General features: G+C 45.9%; 1 pseudogene; it reads left to right on the plus strand.

The window, feature by feature from the left end:
• Window positions 1–356: 356 nt before the first annotated feature.
• On the plus strand, window positions 357–7,097 carry LOC128838803 (kinetochore-associated protein 1-like; annotated as a pseudogene).
• Window positions 7,098–19,718: the final 12,621 nt, after the last annotated feature.

Here is a 19,718-nt window from a genome sequence, read left to right on the forward strand (position 1 = left end):
TAGATGGTCCCTTACACCAAAAATCACAACACTATTCAGGTTACTCCCAAACCCAAAGGACTGATCACTTATGCCAGATCAATTGCACTCTAGTTATTATACCACATACAATGCTTATAGACAATCCTATAATAAGCTAACTAAAGACTTATTAACTAAGACAGAGAAATTCAGTAGAAAATGAGTTATTTACAAGGTGAAAATAGGTAAGGTTATACACACAAATGAGTTACAGTCTTAGGTTCGAAAAGATGGAAAAAACTTTTATAATATAAATATAATGGCGGCAAGCCTGGGAGTGAGGGGGTGATGGCCGGCTTCCAATTCCTGGAGCTGAGGTAAAGAATTTCTTCAACATGTGGAATTATATTGAACTTCTGACAAACGATGACACAGGAAGTAGACGACTGAACATAGGTTCGAGACATGAATGTGGAACTGCCCTGTACCAAGAGAATACGCTAGTTAAAATAACTTCCTCTGAAAAGGTCTTGTGTAATTGTGACGAACTGGGCCTGTTCTCACGGTGGTCTGTGAATGCTGACAGGGGAGTGTTCTGGGATAGTCTGCATTGCAGGATGGGATCTGCCCGAGGGCGCCCGAGGGCGCATACCTGAGTGTGTAACATGAGAACCCAGGAAGGGGTTGAAGGGGAGGCGACTCCTTAGCCCGGGAAACTGAACAAAGGCTGTGGGAGGGGTCGCTGAAAAGAGAGTGCTGGAAGCAGGCAGGGAGAGAGGGCTGGGGGGCAGAGATGGCTCTGACCTCCAAAGGGGGGCTGGGCTGGAATGCCCGGGGACCCCAAGATGGACCTAACTGAGGGGGTCCCTGTTGTCTGTGCCTGCAAGACCTGTCTTGGACTGTATTCCTGTCATCCAAATAAACCTTCTGCTTTACTGGCTGGCTGAGAGTCATGGTGAATCGCAGGAAGCCGGGGGTGCAGGGCCCTGAGTCCCCCAATACTCCGTGACAACTGGTGGCAGCGGTGGGATCTACTGCACCCCGTGGACGGCGCTTCCTGCAGTAAGTAACTGGGGAGCAGTAAAACGAAGGGGGATTGACGGGGACCAGGCGTGCTGAAGAGTAAGAGAGAGACGGTTATTACCCCTGGGAGTGTGTGACCAGCGAGAAGGACTTTTGCAGTAACAGGGTCCCCCGGGGGGATCGCAGCGAGTGGTCCCAGGGGCGGAGGAGTCTGCAGCTCGACCCTGGCAGAGAGGTGGTGACCTCAAGAAGGGCTGGCACACTAGGGGGCCCCCTGGGAACTGTGGGGAGCTGTGAGCACACAGGCCGGTGAGTGGCCAGCAGGAAGATGTATGCCAAGCGGCTTAAGAGCGACCTGGTGGAGCTGTGCAAGCAGAGGCGGCTGCGCATTGGGAGGCTCACCAAAGAACAGCTCATTGCCCAGCTGGAGGCGGAAGATCGCGCGAATGAACTGATCCCTGTGTCTCAGGGAAGCAGCCTGGCAAATGCAGCGCAGGCACCAGTGTCTGTCCCAGCTGGGAGTGGTCAGCCGGCTGCTGAGGGCTTCCCGAGACCCCTCCTTCCTATGCCTAGGAGAAGGGTGGGGAGGAGCCCAGCAAATACCGAAGGCGCCGTGAACCCCCCGGCCAGCAGGGGGTCCCCCCGGCGAAGCCCACCGGCCAGCAGAGGATCCTCCCGGCGGCGTTCGGCATCCGGGGAGCGGAATTGGCTGGAATGGGAGAAAGAGCTAAAACTGAGAGAGCTGGAGGATCGTGAACAACAGAGACAGCATGAACGGGAGGAGAAAGAGAGACAGAGACAGCATGAAGAGAGACAGCGTCAGCATGAACGGGAGGAGAAAGAGAGACAGCATCAGCATGAACGGGAGGAGAATGAGAGACAGCGTCAGCATGAAGAGAGACAGAGACAGGAGAATGAGAGACAGCGTCAGCATGACCTGGAACTGGCGAGATTGAAGGGCAGCGAACCCCCGGCTGCGGTGAGTGAGGGGGGACCCAGGACTGCACGGAGCTTTGATAAGTGCATCATGGCCCCATACAAGGAGGGGGAGGACATGGATGACTTCCTGGAGGCCTTTGAGACGGCCTGCGAGCTGCACCGTGTGGACCCCGCGGACAGACTCCGGGTCCTTACCCCCTTACTGGACCCCAAATCCGTGGCATTGTACCGCCAACTGGGAGAGGCAGAGAAAGGGGACTACGAACTATTCAAAAGGGCCCTGCTACGAGAGTTTGGGCTGACTCCTGAGATGTACCGGGAAAGGTTCCGGAGTCAAGATAAAACCCCTGAGATCTCATATCTGCAACTAGCCGCCCGCATGGAGAGATACGCCAGCAAGTGGGCTGGTGGGGCCCAGACGAAGGAGGACCTGATTAAACTGCTGGTACTGGAGCAACTGTATGACCGGTGCCCATCCGACCTGAGGCTGTGGTTGGTGGACAGAAAGCCAGAGAACCCGCGACACGCCGGGCAGCTGGCTGATGAGTTTGTAAAGAGCCGGTCAGGAGATAAAAGGGAGGAGTCCCAAAGGAACAGTCCCACCACAACGCAGAGAGAGAGTCACCATGGGACCTCCCCATGGGAAAATACAGAAAAAACCCATCAGAGGGGAGCATCCGGCATCAGGACCATCCGACCTACTCAAGGGGACCCATGGGACATGGGCTGCTACCACTGTGGCCAAAAGGGCCACATACGGGCCCAGTGCCCTAGGCTCAGGGACAGACTGAGCAGACCGAACCCACAGAGGGTTAACTGGGTAGAGACCCAGCCCGGCGAAAGGCAGCATTCCCAGGGAAGAGGGGCTGGCAGAGTACCACCTGCTAAGGAGGGAGGAGAGCTCCAGGCCAGCTCCTCTAGGGGGCTGGATGCTCCAGACTCAGGGTTTTTGGTTTATATGGTAGGCGCGGGGCTGTCCCTCCGGAGAGAGTACCTTGTTCCCCTGGAGGTGGATGGGAGGAAGGTCAATGGATACTGGGATACGGGCGCAGAGGTGACGCTGGCCCGGCCCGAGGTGGTGGCCCCAGATCAGGTGGTGCCCAACACCTACCTGACCCTGACGGGGGTGGGCGGAACACCAGTCAAAGTACCCGTGGCAAGGGTACACCTGAAGTGGGGGGCCAAGGAGGGCCCCAAGGATGTGGGGGTACACCCGTATTTGCCCACTGAGGTATTGATGGGGGGGGACCTGGAGAACTGGCCAAGCAACCCCCAAAAGGCACTGGTTGTGACCCGCAGTCAGAGCCGGCGAGGGGCACTGCGCCCTGGCCTTGGGGGGGGTGCCTTGCCTGAGGCGCAGGACCCTAACCTGGTGGGGAGGGAACGCCCAGGGACACGGCTCAGGGAGGCTGCAGCTTCAGGCCCAGCGGGCGAGGAAGAGCAGGTGGCCATCCCTGTCCCAGCTGCTGAGTTCCAGGCCGAGTTACAGAGAGACCCCTCCTTGCGGAAAATAAGGGACCTAGCCGACCTCAATGCGGTACAGACCATGGGACGAGGTGGCCGGAAAAGGTTCCTGTGGGAGAAGGGGTTCCTGTACCGAGAATGGGCTCCCCCAGGGGAAATGAAGTCAGGGGGGATCAGGAGGCAGCTGGTGGTACCCCAGAAGTATCGCCGCCAGCTGCTGTGCCGGGCCCATGACATTCCCCTCGCAGGGCACCAGGGAACCTGGCGTACGCAGCAGAGGCTGCTACGGAGCTTTTACTGGCCTGGGGTCTTTGTTACTGTCCGACAGTACTGCGGATCCTGTGACCCCTGTCAGAGGGGGAGGAAGGCCTGGGACAAGGGGAAAACAGCTTTAGGACCCTTGCCCAGCATAAAGGATCCTTTCCAGAGGGTGGCCAAGGTTAAAAGGGCGGCTCTGAACCAAGAGAGCCCAAAGCACAGACCTCCAGACTGGAGCGCTGGGAGAAGACCACAGCCCAGTTGGAACCCCAGAGGTATGGGGGTGGGAAAAGGGCGCAGGCCGCATAAACCTTCCCACATGCGAACTGCAAGTGCCATCAAGCACCCCCGACCTAAGGGGGGGCGTGAAACTGGAGGGGCCTGGTGTAATTCTCACCAAGGAATGGGAGGGATGCGGGGGCATCCATGGGAACGGGGGTAGGTTCGAACTTCCCCGGGTCACTGGCTAAAGTGACCCTGCTCAGTTCGGTCTCGAAGGGGGGAGAGATGTGACGAACTGGGCCTGTTCTCACGGTGGTCTGTGAATGCTGACAGGGGAGTGTTCTGGGATAGTCTGCATTGCAGGATGGGATCTGCCCGAGGGCGCCCGAGGGCGCATACCTGAGTGTGTAACATGAGAACCCAGGAAGGGGTTGAAGGGGAGGCGACTCCTTAGCCCGGGAAACTGAACAAAGGCTGTGGGAGGGGTCGCTGAAAAGAGAGTGCTGGAAGCAGGCAGGGAGAGAGGGCTGGGGGGCAGAGATGGCTCTGACCTCCCAAGGGGGGCTGGGCTGGAATGCCCGGGGACCCCAAGATGGACCTAACTGAGGGGGTCCCTGTTGTCTGTGCCTGCAAGACCTGTCTTGGACTGTATTCCTGTCATCCAAATAAACCTTCTGCTTTACTGGCTGGCTGAGAGTCATGGTGAATCGCAGGAAGCCGGGGGTGCAGGGCCCTGAGTCCCCCAATACTCCGTGACAGTAATCCAAAACTATATGCATGCAACTCAAGTGATGGCTGTATTATTGTGGCTGACAGATCAGTGGCACTTCTTGATAGCATTTGCCAGTCTTTTCAGATGCACATCCAGTTTGATACTGAAGTGGATGTGGTTGGGTTGCGTCAAAAAGGGCAGTTTCTTGTAGTCGGTGAGAGAAGTGGTAACCTACATCTTATTCATGTACCATCAAAGCAAACTTTGCTAACTAATGTTTTTGTTCAGAAATCTGCAAATGAAAAGACTTATCTAAACCTTATTATAGAAAAAGATAATGCAGATGGAGGAATCTATCATATATTCATTCTCACAAGCAATGAATTCTTTTGAATAATGTGCCTCACTCTTGCAAAAATTCAGGAAGCAATTGACAAGATGGACATGATTACAGCAAAGAAGTTACAAGGAATGATCAAGACTGCTTATATTTCTACAAAGGATTATCACACCCTTGGTTGTCTGAATTTTGTGATTGGCGACTCGATGAACAACATCCTGCTGATAATTGGGGGTCAAGGTGACTGTGTGCTCTCCAAATGGGAGGTGGATCCTAGTAAAAATCTGGTGTCTGTTCAAAGTTTTGCTGATTCAAGTTTGATTAAAGATGCAGTGCAATTTCAGGTCATAGACAACTTGTTGTTTGTCTTGGATAAGGAAAACATTTTGAGCATGTGGGATGTTTATTCTCTTACCTTGATTTGGGATTGGCCTTTAGTTCATATTGAAGAATTTCTTCTAACTACAGAATCAGATTCTTCTTCAGTCATAAGACAAGGGGTTGCTAGCCTTAAACTAATAAACTTGACAGTACCTGTTAATAAACAGATGAGAAACCTCATGTTTTTTTCACTGCCTGCAATGCACCTGCTCTATTCTTTAGAAGTATCTGTTGTTTCTTCACTCGTTCAAAGTGGAATCAGCACAGATACAATATATTTTTTGGAAGGAATTAATGAAAATCACCAAAAGTCCCCTGAAGGCCCGGTGTCTGTTTTAGTATTGAGAAGTTTAACAGAAGCCTTGCCAGAAAATAGATTAAGACGCTTACTTCACAAACACAAGTTTACTGAAGCTGAGAATTTTGCGATTCAGTTTGGATGAATGTTGAGCTTGTTTACAAAGTAAAAGCAAGTGCTATTTTAGAGAAATTGGCTTCATCTTCCATTGGGAGTTATGGTCAAACAGTTTGGTTAGACCTTGTGGATGAAGCTAAAGAAAATCTGCATAAAACACAGGATAACCATTTTGTCATGGATTACTGTATAAATGCTCCATGGCCAACGTATGAAACAACTCAGTAAATGTTAAACTACGCTAAAATCAGAATCTTGAAGAGAGATGAACAAATGATTGCTTCCTTATCTGATGGGGTTCAAGTTTCCATAACAGAAGTACTGAGAGCTCAAGCAAGGCTAACTACTTCCTATGGAGTCTTTGGACCAGAGAAATTCAGTGGAATTGCTTGGACTGAATCCTTGAATAATGAAGATATTTTCAAGAACATCCTTTTTCAACTACAAGAAGGCAATCTCCCTTGTGCGCAATACCTCTGGCTTAGGCATCAGGCAGATTTTGAAAGCAGCTTTGATGTGAAAATGCTGGAGGACCTGCTTAACACAATCTGTGCCACCATTCCTGTAAAAGAACTGTCTGTGTGGTTTAAAAATGTTGTGATTCCCTTTGTAAGGAGGGTTGTGCCAAAAGGACAGAAAATATTAGCAAAATAGCTGGAACAAGGAGCTCGAAATCTTGAATTAACCGATAAGGCAAATTGGCCAGAAAATGGACTTCAGAGGTGTTTTTTACAAGTAAAAATCCAGGTGTACTGGGACTGGCATCTTCCTGGCGTTGGATTCCCTTGAAGTGTGATGATTGCGAAGAGGTCCACTGGTTAAAGTAGCTTGTAAATTATTTACAAGAGTTGGTGGAGATCCGCAAAAAATACAGTTGCAAACTAGCGCTCTGGGATTTTGAAAAGGAGAATGCAAGTACAATAGTATTCCGCATGTTTGATAAAGTTTTGGCACCAGAGCTCATTCCATCCATTTTGGAGAAGTTTATAAAGCCATATATACATGAACATAATCTACAACAGGATGAACTTCTCTTGCAGTATATAAAGGACTTGCTAGAACGCTGTCGTATACGATCTACATCAGTGTTTGAAACTGCATGGGAGGCAAAGGCAATAGCTGTCATTGGCTGCATATCTGATACAGATCTGGTATTTGATGCAGTACTGCAGATAATGCATGGTGCTGTGGTGCCTTGGAGTACAGCTGTGGAGCAGCTGGTGAAGCAGCATTTGGAAATGAAACATGTCAAAGTGAAGTTATTGCAGGACAGCTTCAGACTAATGGAGATGAAGACGCTTTTACGGGGCTACGGAATAAGAGATAATATTTTAAAGGACAAACAGATGATAATAAGACTGGTGAAATACATGCTTTTATAATAAGCAAGCACTATATGTTCTTTAAAAAGAAGAACAGGAGTACTTGTGGCACCTTAGAGACTAACAAATTTATTAGAGCATAAGCTTTCGTGGACTACAGCCCACTTCTTCGGATGCAATCCGAAGAAGTGCGCTGTAGTCCACGAAAGCTTATGCTCTAATAAATTTGTTAGTCTCTAAGGTGCCACAAGTACTCCTGTTCTTCTTTTTGCGGATACAGACTAACACGGATGTTACTCTGAAACTTGTCTATATGTTCTTTATGTCTATGCAGGCCAAACACGGGGGATCTTTTGCTTATGTTTAATAATCCTTGCTCCTCAGAGTCCAAGCAGCATATAGTTTCTTCTTGTTGAGGATTTTTCTTCCCATTCAGAGTTCAAGCTGTTGGGATGAGTTTACCTACACATCTCCTCTTCATGGGAAGTGGGAAGGAATGCAATTAACAAAGTCTTCATTCTCTGATGTGTCACAATAACTCATTTGGCTTCTTGTGGGCAGGACCTAACACCTCCTGTAGGAAGACAGCATTTTACATTAGTTAATGCTTTTTTCCTGTTTGAGTTACAGAGGCTTACAACGCAAACACACAATATAACCTTATAACATGGAATACAAATGTTAAGTGAGATTACACCTGCAGCATCTTACAGTCATTTCATAAAGTCTAAACACTAAACACATTTTTATTAGCCTAATACCTATTTTAACAATACTAACACACTGGCGAGTCAGACTGGTTTCTAGCTATGTATTTGTCAGTGTTCAGTTGAGGTCTAGGGGCCTTGGCATGAGCTGGCATCTGATCTGCCAGTGATACAAGTTCCATTGCCTTCAATGAAGCTAAGACAATTTGCATGAACTGAAGAACTGACCCCTACCTCACCAAACTGAGTACCAAACACCCATCCTGTCTATTTTCCCCTGAGAAAGATTTTAAGAGCTTACACTTCCACAGTGGGGGCATATTTTCAAATAACTGTTAGAAGTAATGATAATTTTCAAAGGTGTTCTCCCCTTCTGGGAAATTTTAATTATTCTCCTTAAGCCACCTCCAGTTGCTACAGGCTTATTTATCAACCATACTCCATAGCAGGGGTCTCAAACTCAAATGACCACAAGGGCCACATGAGGCCCAAGGGCCGCATCACTGACACACACCCCTCACTGCCCCCAGACCTGTCCCTACTCCACCCCTTCCATGAGGCCCCGCCTCTTCCCACCCCTTCCCTGCCCCCATTCCAACCCCTCCCCTGAAGTCCCCACCCCAACTCCACCCCTCCCTGCCCCCAGAAGGTGCATGAGGGGTGTGGTGGGGGCTCAGGCCAGGGAGTTGAGGTGCAGCAGAGGGTTGGGGTGCAAGCAGGGGTCTCGGTACAGAAGGGGTGTGGGATGCAGCAGGGGGCTCAGGGCAGGGGGTTGGGGTGCAGCGGGTGCTCAGGGCAGGGAGTTGGGGTGCAGAAGGGGTGTGGGATGCAGCAGGGAACTCGGGGCAGGAGGTTGGGGGGCAGGATGCAGGAGGGCTTCGGGCTTCGGGCTCCGGGGTGGCAGCGGCGCACACCAGGGCCAGGGCAGGCTGCCAGCCCCGCTCCGGGAAGTAGCTGGAACCATGGCTCTGCGGCCCCTGGGGGAGGGGGACGCAGGGCTCCGCATGCTGCTTGCCGCGCCTCCAGGTACCTCCCCCGAAGCTCCCATTGGCCGCGGTTCCCCATTCCCGGCCAATGGGAGCTGCGAGGGGGGGGGGGAGGTGCCTGGAAGCCAGGGCAACACACGGACGGAGCCCTCTGCTTTTCTACCCCCTCACCCCCGCCACAGGGATGTGATGCCAGCCGCTTCAGGGAGCAGTGCGGGGCTCGAGGGGGCAATCCTGCGGCTGTAGTTTGCCCACCCCTGGCCTGGAGGTAGGCCGGGGGGGGGCGGGCGCGGGCTGCTTGGGGGCCGCAGGAAATAGCCCTGCGGGCCGCATGCAGCCCACGGACTGCATGTTTGAGACCCCTGCTCTACAGCAACAGGCTTTCTGGAAACAAATTCAACTGCAACCAGCTGTACACAAGTTCATTTGGTACTTTATTCTATTTACGACACAAGCAGGTAAATTTCTTTTCCTTTCAAAGATTGCCAGGTTATCATAATACACACGAAACTGAGTAGGGTTATTTACTAACTAGTAAAATAAATCTATCCTACATTAGGAGAAGCTGGTTTATATTTACTATACAAAATACAACTCCCATGTTACAAAAATCAGTGAAAAGTTCATTGATATAGTCTGTAGTCCATCAGTAAGTTCTTAAGAGAGATACTATAGTAATGCCATTTCATTCTGGCTGAGTTTCAAGTAGAATGGCAATTAATATTTCCCATTTTCAATTAAAATATATTTCAAGATGTGAATTATTAAATGAAATATGATGTTTGGCTGTTTTAAGTTTTCTCTTTCCTGGTTTAAAGGATTATATGCTTTTAATTATAATCTCTTCCAGTCCATAATGCTTTAGAAGTTTACTAAGCTATCAGGACAACAATTGGTGTTTCCAAAAAGAGGACACCAATTAGTTGGTTTAGTGCCAGCTAGAAACAGGGGTTGTGCTAAGGTTAAATCCTGCCTCAGGAGAAACACCTTTGAACCCTGATTGTCTTTATTTTTAACTGTTAAGGATCAGTAGAGAATGTGGTCTCACTCTCATTACTTCACTCACTGACTCTGTCTAAAATGCTGACTTTTGTAATTAGCATGATAAAAGACTATTTCTTTATTACATTTAAAACAGTGTCTAAAATGGAGACCAAAACCAAAACACATGTAAGATGAAGAATTAAATGAATCAACTTCAGTAAGGTTTTCATCTCTCCCTAAATTATCAAGAGCAAAATTCTGATACTCTGACTCATTCTGGGTAGTATTTGCTCCATGAAATGTCCCACTAGAGTGAATGAGACTCCTCATCAAGTACTGTACTACTCAGTGTGTGAATAAGAGTATCAGAGTCTGGCCCTAAATATCTCGGGATACTTTCTATCATTGAGATCTATTGGGCTGTGGAATAGTCTCACACAGAAAGGAGTAGAAACCTCATCCCTTTGGACATTTAAAACTAGAATGGATAAAACAATAGAAAACAGGGAACACTCTTACACTGGCAAAGAGAGAGAATAGATGTCCTAGCAGGCCTTCTCCATCTCTAACTCCTATTACTGTACTATTCTTTCTGTTGCCCATCAGATTAAAAAATTTCTGGAGTGTCCGAGCTCTCTCTGAATAGCAAGGCTAGGAGTACCCACTAGATTATTTCTAGATTGAGTAATTACTAAAGTCTCTATAAAGCCTAATTATATGCACCTTTTATACATGTGTAGGCCTATAGAAGGGCACCAAGCATATTTCCATCCTCTGCAAACCTATTCAGCCAAAGTTCAAGCTAAGTAGAAAATCTTAGTTTGGCCCATTCCAGAGAGGCCTGCTTACAATGGGATGTGGTTCCAGGAAAGTAGATTGCCTCCTTCCAAGCAATAACAACCAAGTCTTTCCTCAGGGACAAAAAACAACTCTTTATACACATGCTTGGTCTGTTGAATACAATCATTCATGTATGCCTGGTGGAATAGCATTGCCCCCACTATGAAATAGCTTGGACTCCCCCATTACCACGGGACAGAAATTGGTTGAAACTTGGACTGCAAAGCAAAAAAAAAAACCTTTTGTGCGAGTTTTCTTTACGATGCACGCATGATGTATAAAGACAATGTCATTGATTTTTGTTCTTTGTTTACTTGTTTTGTTTGTTTTTTACCTTATAAATATCTAGTATTGACTTCTTTATTCGGGCTGACTTTAGTACTCTTTGGAGGATGTGGAATATTACATCACAGATACAGCTGTCTCAGCCAAAGGCTCCACATTCCCTCCCTATTCATTTTAGGCCTTGGAGAACTACAGCTCAGCCTTTCAGTCCAGCTGTGATATCAAGTTCCAGGTCCTCCAAAGATTGTCCAAGTCTATCAACAAGGGACACCAGGAGCTGAGTCTATATAATGGTAAAAACAAGAAATAAAAAGCTTTTTCTCCTCCATAAAATCTTTGAGTCTGCTGTCATTGAGGACACAAATAATGGATTGCTTGCTTGCTTGCTTGCTTGCTTGCTTGATTTTTGCTTTTCTTGGAAGGTTCATCTTTAAAGAGAAGTCAGCTTATGCATTGAGCTCCAGCTCTCCTGTGGCAAGTCCATTCCATGTAATAGTTTGCATAGTTGTAGTACAGTGTTACTTTATTTGCCTCCTTCCTTCTCATCACAAGCTAACACTTATTTACCAAAAAAAGAAGAACGCAGATAAGGGAGGGAACAAACACACTGAATTCCAGGGCACTGTGGAATACAGACAAAAGAGTTTATACTAACAGCCTCAGCAAAGGCCTATGGGAGTTATACACCATTTAGAATGGGAATACATAAAAGTGGCCAACTGGTCAGCCTGTATTGAATATACACAAAAATGCTATTGAAGCTGGACTGGTCCTATATATCCAAGTATCAGAGATTTTCTGTGTGGAGGATGGAATATATAGTCAGCAGTTTGGCCTGTTTTCTCATGAGCAGAGTTAAAAAAGAACCATTAGGGAAAGATCAGGGTCAATTGAAAGATATAATTAAAACACTACTATTCATATCAATGAGTCCAAGTCTGCAGGCTCTTTCTCGAGTCATGTCTTGGGCGGAGTGGGAGAACTTGTAGACAAAACTAAGATTTTACTTGCAAAATTGGCTTTCTATTTAATTAATTTCTCATTCAATATTGTGGTGTGTGGATTTTTTTCACAAAATATTTGGGAACCGGAAATTAATATTTTCAGTTCTCTAGAAGGACTTGACGCTTATATCATGCTACATGGTACATGTCATAGTAATTAGGGATTCAAAATCTTCTATGAACCCAGGCATCTTTCAGACTAGAAACAGGTGTCAATACCACATTTCCACTACATATGTAGGTAAAGAGATGTGCGGTTTGGTATCCGTTTTTAATCCTTTCCATTGTGCATCTCTGACATATTTGGATTTTTTTTAACTAACAGTTTTATAGATATTTAAGGAGGTCAGGTATACTGTCATGGTATCTCATGACAGTTATCATGTAACAAAATACATCTATAGTGTCTTCAGCATATCTGCAAATACGTCAATGCAGTGTATAATGCAGTCTCAGACATCAGAGTTCAGAGAGAGACCAATCATGCAATAAATTCAGGCTTAGTTCAGGAGCAGTTGTTACCTGCAACTCATTAAAAGCAAGAAAATGAGGGAACAGGACTAGCCAACCAAGGTAATGAATGCCTAATGCAAGAGAGCTTGGGTCATCAACACACTGACTGATTACTAATCAAGGCTACTTGTCCAAAGGAAGAGTGTTGTACACAAAATCTTACAGTCTAGGAACAAAGGATATGAAGTAACTGATATGACACAACAAAGAATAAGTTACCAATCTTGATCTCCTTGAAATCCATGGCAAAACTGTCCTTGACTTCAATGGGAACAAAATTTGTTCCTTGGTGTGACACAGAGGCCCACTGGTGGTTCACTACTCTTTCTCAGCAACCCTTGTCAGGCCTGACAAACTCACTACACCTAATACATTGCTGTCATAATGTTCATCTGTAAAGAATATGAAAGCTGGTGACACACTGGTCACTAATATTCTTGTGAAATGTATGTATTAACACTACATGAGGAATTATTGATACTTACTGATATTAAGCTTTATAGTCTGTAACCAAAGGGAGAAAACAGTTTTCTTCCAGACAAGACAGAGGATAACTATTTCCCTGTCTCTAATATAAATTGAGCATGATGATGCCAGAGACAATGGGCAGTTCATTTGCATTGGAGGCAGGGCCAGCTGTAACTTTTTTGCTGCCCCAAGCAGCAAAAAAAAGCGCCGCCCCCCCGAACCCTCCCCCGCCGAGCCCCACACCGCCCCGCCACCGGAGCCCCCCCCCCGCCAAGCACCGCCGGAACCACCCCCCCAAGTGCCACCGGAGCCCGCCCCCCCCGCCGAGCGCCGCCGGAACACCCCCCCAGCGCCGTGCCCGCGTCGCCCCCCCGCCGAGCACTGCGCCGCCGGAGCACCCCCCCTCTCCCCGCGGAATGCTGCGCCGCGCTCCCCCCGCTGCCCCTTACCAGGTGCCGCCCCAAGCATGTGCTTGGTTGCCTGGTGCCTGGAGCCGGCCCTGACTGGAGGTAAACAGGAGAAACAAATTAACGTGAGGATGTGAAATCAGCATGGGAAGACACTCGAGTTCAAACCACAGGGCTTCATCCTGACTCTGTTGACAAAGACAATAAACTTTGGGAATATAAGGACAAGCAAAGAGACATTTTGACATTGAGAGGACACTGAAGAAAAAAGAGGTCAGCACTCTTTGCATCTATAAACAGTGGATCCCCAATCACATGGGCTGATGATGCTGAGAAGTAGCTGTAGGTGAGACAACTGCTTAGACAAAGCTTGGAGCCTGATGAAGTTATATTTGGTCTCTTAGAAGCGTGTTTATTTGTAAACATTTTCTATTTTCTATTATCTCTCCAGGGTATCACTTAAATCTCTGCTCTTTATGAATAATTTATTCTTGTTTTATTATAAATTCATTTGAGTGCTGTTATATTAAAGTGAGGTGTACATCATCAGCTGACCCATCAAGTCGGTGTGTGTTCTGTCTCTTTGGCCTGGTCCACACTAATCCCCCACTTCGAACTAAGATACGCAACGAAGTACCTTAGTTCGAACTTACCGCGGGTCCAGACGCGGCAGGCAGGCTCCCCCATCGACTCCGCGTACTCCTCTCGCGGAGCAGGAGTACCGGCGTTGACAGCGAGCACTTCCGGGATCGATCCGGGATCGATTTATCGTGTCTAGACAAGACCCGATAAATCGAACCCAGAAGCTCGATTGCTTACCGCCAGACCCGGACCTTTGAAGACAGCGAACTCGGGAATTTCTGTAAGTGTCCAGTGTCAGGGGCTGGATGCTGCAGCAGAATGCTCTTCCAGGGGTTCAGGAACTGGGGCACCAAGAGTTACCTGCAAGGCAAGGAAAGGACTAGAAGAGTCCTGAGGAGTGCTGGGATGGCTAAGAGACTGAAGTGTCAGGGTGCTGACATACAGTTTAGCAATAGCAAATCTCTCTCTCTCACTGAAGCAGAGAAGTAACAAGGTGACTTACAATTCTGGACACCCCAAGAAAGCCTCACACTTAGTCCACAAAATAACTGTTTCACACTGCAGCCTACACCACATACTTGGTCTTCACCATCCTTTTCTTTCTTTAGCCGGCAGGCTCAGCTGAGACTCTGGTAACAGAGTCTGAGACAAGCTCCACAATAAAAGAAATGTTCCCAGAACTTGTTGCTCAATATGAGAGCCTGCAAGGAGTTATGACCTCACTAGTGAACAAAAATGTCTCTCTAATATCCTGGGACCAACATGGCTACAACTACACTGCACACAAAAATGAGACTGTCAGTTTCAGTTAATGAAGCAGACAGGGGTCGGGGGGGCAGCAACTATTGAGAAATGAATGGATTCACTTGAAGAGATCATCTAGGGCTTTAAATAAAAAAGATTTCCAGACAGTGAGGCACATCCTCAGCTATTCACAAAGAGCAAGTTTGTTTCTGAGCAAAGGCTACAGTAGCTTGAACAGTAGATTTGCGCAAGAAATGGCAGGATTTTACAAGTTACCATTGTCAAAGAACTACCAAATCCTTCATTTTTGTAGTTAATTTTATTCAACCTACTGAGCGACCCAGCCTAGATGGAGGTATAATACGTGCAGAGTGGAGTTATCAGATTCCTTCTGCCCCTTTTGTTGCAAGAACTTCAAAAGACAGGATCTTCTGTGATGAGAAACTGAGAACCAGTCCTCATGGAAATGAGTAAAAGGGCACTACGCTTTGTGGAGCTGAGGGGATGCAGAAGATTGATGAGACTCCCCTAGGCCCAAAGGTCTGGCTGCCAGTAGGGAGTAATGACATCCAATGATGGCATTCAGGAGCTGATTTCTCCTCAGGAAGGTTGCTTCCCTCCTGCCCAACTTCCCCACCTAATAGCCAGGTGCAGTCTTCTGGGGCCAAAGGTGCATCTTCCCACCAACATCGATGGTAGAATTTCTCGGAGGGGTTGAGGCTGTTTGTTCCCAACTGAACTCTTGAGGAGGGCTTGCTTGTTCCATCAACGTTATGATGCTAGCTGATGAAGACTTTGCGTCTGATCTGGAATTTCTTGCAGATCCCAATCTCCCACTGAAATCAATCTGAGCTCACTGAGTTAAAAGTGCAGGATCTGGCCCCACCAAAGCCCCCTGCTGCTGCCTCCCCGCTGTTGCTGATGTTTAGAAACAATGATGACAACAAGGAGATTAAGATTCTTGATGAAACTAGGAAGAATAAGAGAAACTAGATAGGAAATTAAGGGCAAATTCCCATATGAGGGAAAATTAAGAGGGTTTTTTAAACAAAACAAATACTGTGTATAACCCAAAGTGAAGAAGCAGTGTAAAAATAATTCAAGGGCAAGTTGCTCTAAGAATATAAGAACATAAAAATGGCTGTACTGGATCAGACCAATGGTCCACCTACCCCAGTATCCCGTCTTCCAATAGTGGTCAGTACCAGATGCTTCAGAGGGAATGAACAGAACAGGGAAGTTATTGATTGATCCATCCTCTGTTGTCCATCCCCAGCAGTCAGACATTTAGGGATACCCAGAATATGGGGTTCTGTCCCTGTCCATCTTCTCTAATAGCCATTGATAGACCTATCCTCCATGAACGTATCTAATTCTTTCTTGAAACCAATTATACTTTTGGCCTTCACAATATCTACTGGCAATGAGTTCCACAGGTTAACTGTGCATTGTGTGAAGTACTTCCTTATGTTTGTTTTAAACCTGCTTCCAATTAATTTCTTTGTGTGACTCCCAGTTCTTGTGTTATGTGAAGGGATAAATAACACTTCCCCATTCATTTTCTCCACATCATTCCTGATTTTATAGACCTTTATCTTATCCTCCCCTTAGTCATCTCTTTTCTAAAATGAGCAGTCCCAGTCTTTTTAATCTCTCCTCATATGGAAGCGGTTCCGTACTCCTAATCATTTCTGTTGCCCTTCTCTGTACCTTTTCCAATTCTAATATATCTTTTTTGAGATGGAGCGGCCAGAACTGCATGCTGTAGTCAAGGTGTGGGCATACCATGGATTCACATAGTGGAATTATGATATTTACTGTCTTATTATCTATCCCTTTCCTAATGTCTCCTAAAATTCTGTTAGCTTCTTTGATTGCCACTCCACATTCCAACATCTCTTTCTTGAATGGTAACAGCTAATTTAGACCCCATCATTTTATATGTATAAATGAAACTATGTTTTCCAATGTACATTACTTTGCACTTATCAACATTGAATTTCATCTGATATTTTGTTGCCCAGTCACCCAGTTTACTGAGATCTCTTTGTAACTCTCCTCACTCAGTTTTGGACTTAAGTATCTTGAGTAATTTTGTATCATCTGCAAATTTTGCCACCTCTCTGTTCACCCCCCTTTCCAGATCATTTATGAATATATTGAACATATTCTCCTGCATTTCCATTCCTTTGTGCTCCCCTGGCCCTGGCATAGAGGGATGTAAAGGACGTGTGTGTGTGTGTGTGTGACTGTGGTAGGGTTTGTATCTTGCTCCAGAGATCTCCAAACGGTGCACCATTCTTTAAAGATTGTTACCAACTGATGGAGTTTGGAACAGCTGCTAGGGTGCTCTAAATATCATTGGGACCATGCCAGTGCCGATCAGGCCAGAATACCAGGGAGATGCATCCAGATCTCTGATGGAAGCCCCTCCCAACTCTCATGGACTGAGCAGATCTCAGCACAGGAGACCATCATGCCCTAATTTTCCAGCTGTGCTTTAGTAGAGTTTGAATTTGGAAGTACGTGAATTGTTCTGGAAGAGTTTTCAAAGATACCTTTAAATTTTCCAACAAACAGCATGATTGCCTCTGTGTCATAAACAAACGCCACTCCATAAGAATGAAAGATGAGCTCATTCAAACTCTAGGTGCAAAGATGAAAATCAAGGTGTATCATTTAATCCAAGCCTTTTCCAGCAGTCACATTTCTCGTGAACAAAACTCATGACTATTATTTTTGGAATAGGTCAGGAGAATACAGCCTAATGCAAAACACCTTTTACATATGGCATAGATCTCTTCATGATTCTCCATCTTCTTCTCCTAAAACGTTAGTGTTTCTTAGAATATGGCTTGTTTCGTGATCGGTGTTCTCTTTGGTACAGTATATAACTCGGGATGCAGTTGTGTAGTAGTTCAAGCACGGAGGGAGAGAATGAAACCTTAGCATGGTGGTGTTTATTGACTAGTTGTCTTGCTTTGCACTCATTTCCTGTCTATAATTCCTTGCAAGTATACATTGGCTCAGTATCAAAAGGAATGCAGCCTTTTAAAAAAAATCATATGGTCTGGGATGAATGTATTATTCAATATGTGCTGATGGTGCAATAATTTCTCTCTTGTGATAACTGAAAACTTTTGTAACTAAAGCGTGGTCCAGAAAAGTACAGCAATATTATATTGTGTAAACAAATTATCTTCTTTTTTCCTTTGGAAAACTCAAGTTTTGGAGCTGAGACTGTCAGCCTGCAAACATTTACACGTACTAAAGGAGGGGGAGAAAACAAACAAAATAATTAAAATACTTGGTTTTGCTAATGTCAGTCAGCCAAAAAGGACACTTCAAGGAACCACAGACAGAACATGCTGTACCAAGCTCTCTTTGGCTGTTGGATCCTTTCTATGAAATTAACCCGTCTGACTAATGTTCCACTCTAGCCTTACAATGTCAACTGGGCAGTAAAGTCTACCAACACAAAGTTGATTAACTGGGCACTGCCATCCCTCTGTAAAACAACACCAAGGCATGCATGCAGAAGTAATGCTCACTGCACTCTGGAAAGAGGGATATGGGAGAGAAACAAACCTTTTCTCCCTTTTCTGACCTTTTATTTTTAATAAATATTTGCCTGACACTATTTATTTTCCCACCTGGGGGTTACACACGGTAGATACTCTGTGGTGTAGCTGCTGTGCTATGTGGTGCTCCAAGTAAGGGACAATCTCTAGATTTTGGTGGCGCACAGGAGGCTGGGAGCCTATTTTCATGCACTCTTCTTCCAGTCATTAGTTACTCTACACCTCCCAAGTGTGGGCCTTTCTCTTTGGCCTTGGAAGCCAGGACCCAGGGCAAAGATTCAACTCCTGAGCGGAAGCCCCTGTGCTGCTGCAGATGCCCCCAGATGGTGGAACCCTTGGCTATTTTTGCACAGGGAGCAAATACTGTTTCCAAATAGAAGAAAACTAGGAGAACATGGCAATTCCAAACTTGTGGCTTCTCCATGGCCCTATGTGGGAGTATGAGCTAGCCCCATAGTGTTAGTCTCCTTCCCTGGAGGAACTGTGGTAAATGTTTTATTTTACTGTGGGTTTCTGTCTGTGCTGGCCTCTGTGCAGCAGTACACAAGTAAAATTGCTGGAACACTGCTTTTGTTGTGTGCTTTGTTCTAAGAGGCTACAATAGAACCTCAGGGGTAAACAAAATAACATCAAGAGAGACACATTTTGCTGGTTTTCCTCTACATGTAAACATTCTCACAGCTACACTGGACAGATCAGTAAAAGCCGGAGATAATTCAGTAAGAGGCCAGAAAGGAAGGGAAGAAAATCTCGAAGGGAACAAAGGAGCTAATAAACAAGAATAAGGAACAGAAAGAAGATTTCTGTGCTACAAATACTAAATGTATAGTCATATAAGCTCATAGGAAAGAAAATGAGATCTGACAGCTTACAATGCTAGATTGATTAAGAAAAACTTGGAACATGACCAAGGTCTAAGAATGGCATGGGAAATCATTTCAAAGGGAAAAGAACCTCACACTTTGTTATGGGGGAATACAGCAGTATAATAACAGACTAAGAGGATATTGGAGAGTTGCCATGAATTCTGTACTGCAAGGAAGCAAAAACACATGATAATGTGTGTGGCTATAATGGATACCTGCTCAGTTCGTATTGTGTTGTGAATGATAAGCGCCTCCAGCAACCTGAGAAGTATTGGCTTCTAGTATGCAAGGCGTGCCTTCCTACTCCAGTCTGTTTATCACAACTGCTCTGTTCATTCAAACCCCTCCTAAAGTCTCACTCAGAATCCCACAAGCAGTGAGCTGATTGTTCATAATAATAGAATAATTATATAAATATATAAAACAAAACTCTAAGCTATTCTTCCTATGGTTTTCCCAGAGTGTACTCTTTTCCTATGTGTTTGCCATTTGGATTTTAAGCTACTGAGAAAAGGACTGTCTTTCTCTTTCTGTCTTCTGCAGCACCATGCACACTGGAGAGAGAGAGAGAGACAGATCATGATGTTCCATTATCATCATCATGTATTATTATTTTATGTGCATGGTGCTGTATAAGACACAATTATAATGAATATAAATATATATTCATTATATTGTTTAAAACATTTTTCTATTGATGTCCACTCTGTGACT

The sequence above is a fragment of the Malaclemys terrapin genome, chromosome 6 (assembly GCF_027887155.1).
Source record: "Malaclemys terrapin pileata isolate rMalTer1 chromosome 6, rMalTer1.hap1, whole genome shotgun sequence".
In the NCBI taxonomy this organism is placed as follows: domain Eukaryota; kingdom Metazoa; phylum Chordata; order Testudines; family Emydidae; genus Malaclemys; species Malaclemys terrapin.